Raw genomic sequence first — 6,000 nt, 5'->3', positions numbered from 1 at the left:
TGTATGGCTGTCCCTAGAACAATACATTTTTAATTACAAGTTATTTCAATTCAGTTTATATTTATTATTGTTTTCCTCTTCGGTTTGAGACTTGATACAAAGATCTTTCTAGGAATAAGGTTGTCCTACCATAAACTCTATTTTTGAACAACGTTTGTATCAAACTCTCAAGATCTGAATTTTGAGGTTACTTTAATTTACTGCATTGTGATTTACTTTGGCTATCATTTTCTTTTTATTTCCGCTATTATCAGTTTTATTTGGCATTGTCCTATTCACCCCCCCTCTAGGACATATAGCTTGGCCTTTTCAAGTAAACTTGAAAACCTAAGCTAAACCCGATCTCAAACCCAAACTCGATTTCCTAAACCTAAACCTTAACCTATTCTCAATTCCCTAAACCTATAACCTAAACCTAAACCTAAACCAAAACCTATAACCTATAACCTAACCTTAAACTAAACCTAAAACCTAAACCTAAACCTATAACCTATAACCTAAACCTAAACCTAAAACCTAAATGTATTCTCAAATCCCTAAACCTAAACCTACACCTAATCCTAAACCTAAGCCTAAACTTGAAAACCCATACCTAAACTCGATCTCGAACCCGAACCTAATTTCCTAAACCTTAACCTATTCTTAATTCCCTAAAGCTATAACTTATAACCGATAACCTAAACCTATAACCTTAACCTAAACCTAAAACCTAAACCTAAACCTAAACCTAAAGCTATAACCTTAACTTAAACCTAACCTAAACCTATAACCTTAACCTTAACCTTAACCTAAACCTAAACCTATAACCTTATCCTAAACCTAGGTTTTGAGTTTAAAAGTCCATCCTAGGTTTGAACACATTACTCATGTTGGATTTTGCCATAGTTTAGAAGATTTGTAGGTACATTTTTTATTTCTCCATATATAAGTGTTTGTTTTTTTTTTGTCCTTCTTCCTTTTGAGATGTGTACAAAGGCATACTTAATTGATTATGTCTACAAATGTTGTTTTATACAGGGTAAAAAACTAAAGAAGTCAGTGGAGGATGAAAGTGATCTTGTGTCGAAGTCTACAGACATTACATCTGCAGTTTCAAGGAAAGAAGAAGCTCTATCTTCTACATTTACTGAAATTGACCGTCTGAATGAAGAAAATTCTATAAAAATGTGAGCATTATTAAATGCATATAGAGGGTGTTTACTGTGTTGGAGTGTATTTGTTTCTTGTACATGAGGGCACATCTTAGTTGTAATTCTTATGATAAGTTGAGCAAAGTGAAGTATTGCTTATTTAGAAATGTGAATGTAGGATGCATTGTATGATTTGATTGTTATTTGTAATAAACGCATCATTTTATTTTTTTCCTGATTGCATTTTATGTACTATTTCAAGAGCAAAGTGAAGTATTGCTTATTTAGAAATGTGAATGTAGGATGCATTGTATGATTTGATTGCTATTTGTAATAAACGCATCGTTTCATTTTTTTTCTGATTGCATTTTATGTACTATTTCTATCAGCATTAAGCTTAGATGAGTAATCAATGACAGCAGGTTCTTGCAATGGAAACAGGTCATATTATGACAATTTTTTAAAAAATAGCTAGAAATATAATCCGTAGCTATAACTATGGCTTTTGTCCGTAGCTATTGGTATCTATTGCTATAGATATTATTGGTGCTATTGGTATCTACTGCTACGAATAAAATCCCTTTTACTACGGATTATATCGGGGTAGCTAAAGCTATTGCTATGGATATTATCTGTAACTATTGGTATCTATTGTTACGGATTATATCCGTAGCTATTGGTACCTATTGCTACGGATATAGTCCATAGCAATTGGTACCTTTTGCTATGGATATAGTCCATAGCTGGACCTTTAGCTACCCCACCAATAGCGGTGGACGTGCTACAGATATGATCCATAGCAAAAGAGCTTTTGCTACAGTTTTTGGCCGTAGCCTTTGCCCGTTTTTCTTGTAGTGATAGGACAAGGATAAATCCTTTCTTTCAACGGGATTATGGCCTCAAATTCTCGTTGTTCAAGATCACAAACTTTTCATTTGCTAATTTCACCGACAGATGAGGTGGTTAGGGAAGAGAGTCTTGAGCGCTCTCCTGCACCTCCAGTTAGGCCAAGTGGCCCTGAAAGAGAGCCTACGTTAGAAACTATCCCGTCTTAGTTGTCAGTGAGTCATGAGGGGAAACCTCCACCAAACGCGTAACCTGAAACTTCACCTAGTGATGTTATTAGTCAGCTGACTACCATCGTACAACAACAACAGGCTTCGATCGCCACACTGTTGGAAGCTCTCCAACATAATATAGGTGCATCGGCCTCGAAGACTGAAGAAGTGAGTGGGATAGATATGTTTGAACGGTTTCAGAGGCTGAGGCCACTGTCCTTCTTAGGAGCACCAGATCCAATTCTAGCAGAACACTAGCTGAATAGAATGGCTAAGATGATGAGATCGCTGGGTTGTTCGAACGCCCAAAAGGTTATTCTCGCCACTTATGCCTTAGAAGGCGAGGCCGATATATGGTGGGAAGGCGTGCTAAGAAGAGTCCCATCTGATTATGAGTGGACCTAGAATGAGTTTAAGAAAAGGTTCAATGCAAAATACTTTCCTCCATGCTATCGTCATGAGAAAATATCTGAGCTTCTCAAATTGGAACAAGGGAATATGTCAGTGTCGCAATATGAAGCGCGCTTCGACGAATTGTCACGGTATGTACCAAAAGCTATTGAGGGCGAAGAATATAAATTGGAAAAGTTTAAGGAAGGTCTCCGACTTGAAATCTAGTTGAGATTGTGCACCTTCGACTTTACTGACTTCGTTGATATTATGGACAAAGCCATGCGAGTATAGAAGGACTTCGAGCATAGGGCCAAAATACGTGCTCTTATTCAAGGTTCAACAAGCAAAGCCAAGGCGGCGCCATTTATATCTTCTTTGCCTGAGAAAAGGGTGAAATTCACATCTCACCCAATTCTTTCTTTGAGTCAAGGTAGGCTCTGCAACTATTATGACAAACTTGGTCATATCTTAAGACAGTGTTTCAAGAAGCAGTGAGATAAGAGGACTTCTCTGAATCCTGTTTAAGCCTCACAACCTCAAGCACGAGATCGAGGAGCTCATCTCATGTACACCTTAGATACACCCAACCCTAAGCGAGCAGACCAAGGTACGATCTTTATAAATCTTCCTTAGTAGTTATAAGGTAGTTCGTAAGGATTATAAATTTTTAAGAATATGTAGTAATGTGACTAAAACAATTAGAAATAATTAGATTATAGATTTTAGGATAACACCCCAGATAGCTAAATTGCAATGTTGAAGTGTAAAGAATCATTTAGGCTTATTCTTTAGGGAAGTAGGAAATTAAATAGCCTATCTCAAAAGACTAAAATAATTGTAAACACGAATCTACGAAACCATGTTTAAACGAAGTATACGCGGTTTGACGTAAATTCTAAGTCCTAATGATTACAATGGTCTCAATGCCCTGATCAAGCAGAAGATTGATATTCACCAGGATTGAGAAGGATACTAGTAGACTCACTACCCAGCCAGGCAGAAGTTTGACGTATTGGATTCAAACCCACTATAACCGTCCTTCTGTATTGCCTAAATAATTAGAACATAAGATTTTTATAGTAAAATATCCACTTACCTTAGATGGTAAGAAAGTATTCTCGATTTCATTCATGGTGGAAGAATAGAATTTGGGGACGAAATTACTCTTTAAAGGGGGATAGATTGTAACAACCGCAGTCCTAGTAGTTAGTTACAAACCCTTGAACATATAAACATACATCACAAGAAAGGTAGTGAACGCTAAGAGACATGGCAGAATACATTATCCTCATTCTCATTTAAGGAAGAAGTATTGAATTTCGGGGACGAAATTCTCTTTAAGGGGGGTAGATTGTAACACTCCGTGCTTTTCTGTACTCGGGTGTTACCATGAGAACCCAACTTAGTATAAATACAATCCTAATTTATGTGAACCTTCACACTCTGGCCTAGATCCAACCGTCGAGTTGGTGGAGCAAGTACGAGATTCAAGATCTACCATCCAATTGATATGTAGAGGAATCTAATTGTATGAGTGATCATCACATCTAGAGCTATAGATCTACCTCAAAATCAGATGGGTGGCCTCTCTTAAGTTGATACCATAATAATTCATTTTAATATGATGAAATTGTATATATATACCATAATACAGAGTAATTTTATAATTATTCGAATAATACATACGTTACATGAATCATTCAATCATGTATGTTATTTAAACTATATATAAAATAAATTGTACACCAACACATCATCATATAATTGATGTATATTTACATTTTTAATTATATACTATTGTATTATATATATATATATATAAAATGTACATCACTTAATATTAATTTTACTATATTATATGTGCATGTATAATCACAAAAATGGCTTATAAATGTTAATAATTGTAAATAAATACTTATCAATAACTATTAATGTATTATACTAAACACATATGTAAATATATTTTAATTTAAGATATTACTACAAATATTTATTATAATGAATATATTAGAATAGTATGTTAACTACCTATAGTACACTTGAAATATTGTTAATGATATTTATCTATAATATTTTACTAATTGATAAATGGTTATTAATATAAGGTATGTAATATGTTAGTAATTATGCTTAGATACAAAATAATACAATAAATATATATACTTATTTATTGTGTAAGATGATACCAATATATTTGGCTAGTGGGCCTGATTGACTCACCAATTGGATGAATGGCCCTGATGGCGGGATTGGACTGCAGATCATCATCTGATTGACTATAATTGGTACTTTAGGGCCACAATTTAGATGATATGGCCCAACTAAGACATGGATCCACTTCATTCATTGGGCCGGGCCCTAAATTGACCTGATAAAACAGATGAACGGAGTGGACCACATCACGGACATCTCTGTGGGCCCCACCCTTAATGCGCGTGTATGTGGAGTGCGTGCACTCACTGTGCACGGGACCGGGAAACCCGGTCAATCGGGTTTGACCTAACATCTCCCAAAATGGAGAGTTCTCTCCAGCGCCCCCGCCCGGACGGTTTTCAAAAGAAAAAAGGGCGACTGCTGTGATGGAACTTGGCCCACCATCATGGGTCCTACGGATGATCCAAACCATCCATCTCGTAGAGAACACGAAGGGGACGGTTCCTACTAAATTTCAGCCGCTGTATTGCACAAAAGTACACGCAATATTATCCGTAAAATCAGCCTAAAAACACACCACATTCCAAAAACGGAAAGAAATTTGTTCTCTCTGCTTTCAACCCTGGAAATCGGCTTGAAAGCTTCTCCAGGGATCCCAGCCATCCATTTTAAGCAATCCCATCCCTCGAAAATAGGGCGTCCCTAGCTGTAACCCGAGATTTTCACCCGCCGCAGCTGTTCAAAGCCAAACCGTTAAGGAACGCTAATAGGCGTTCATTTTGTGCGTCCCACAAGTCCTTAGGGACCAATACGGTCCTCCTAAAGGTTTCAGATCGGGCAATAAGTCGTCCAACGAGAAACTGCCATGGATGAACCCATCATCTTCTCCGTTAGCTGGAAAAACCCATCAGCGCATTGTGGGGCCCATTTGCTGATCTGGGTCGTTCGAATGATGGCTGAGATTACCAGTAACCAGCCCTTGTGATCGGATCACGATCTTGCAAGTTTAGGTGGCCGAAATCAGCCAATTTTGGCAACCAGAATCTCAAACCGAGCTTGGATTAACTCCCGATTCCGCAACTAATCTCTGATTAGTTTAATTCAAGGGAATAGTCCTATAAAAGGACTGCTGTTAGGGCAACTCGTCGGGATATAAAAAAAAAGAAAGAAAGAAAAAAAGAAAACGAGAAAACAGAAAAGGAAGAGATCGACAGAGAGAGGGAGAGTTGCCGCACTCGCCGCGCTGCACCAGCTCGAGCTCGGGA

The sequence above is a fragment of the Magnolia sinica genome, chromosome 2 (assembly GCF_029962835.1).
Source record: "Magnolia sinica isolate HGM2019 chromosome 2, MsV1, whole genome shotgun sequence".
NCBI lineage: Eukaryota > Viridiplantae > Streptophyta > Magnoliopsida > Magnoliales > Magnoliaceae > Magnolia > Magnolia sinica.
This window is presented reverse-complemented; position numbering follows the sequence as displayed.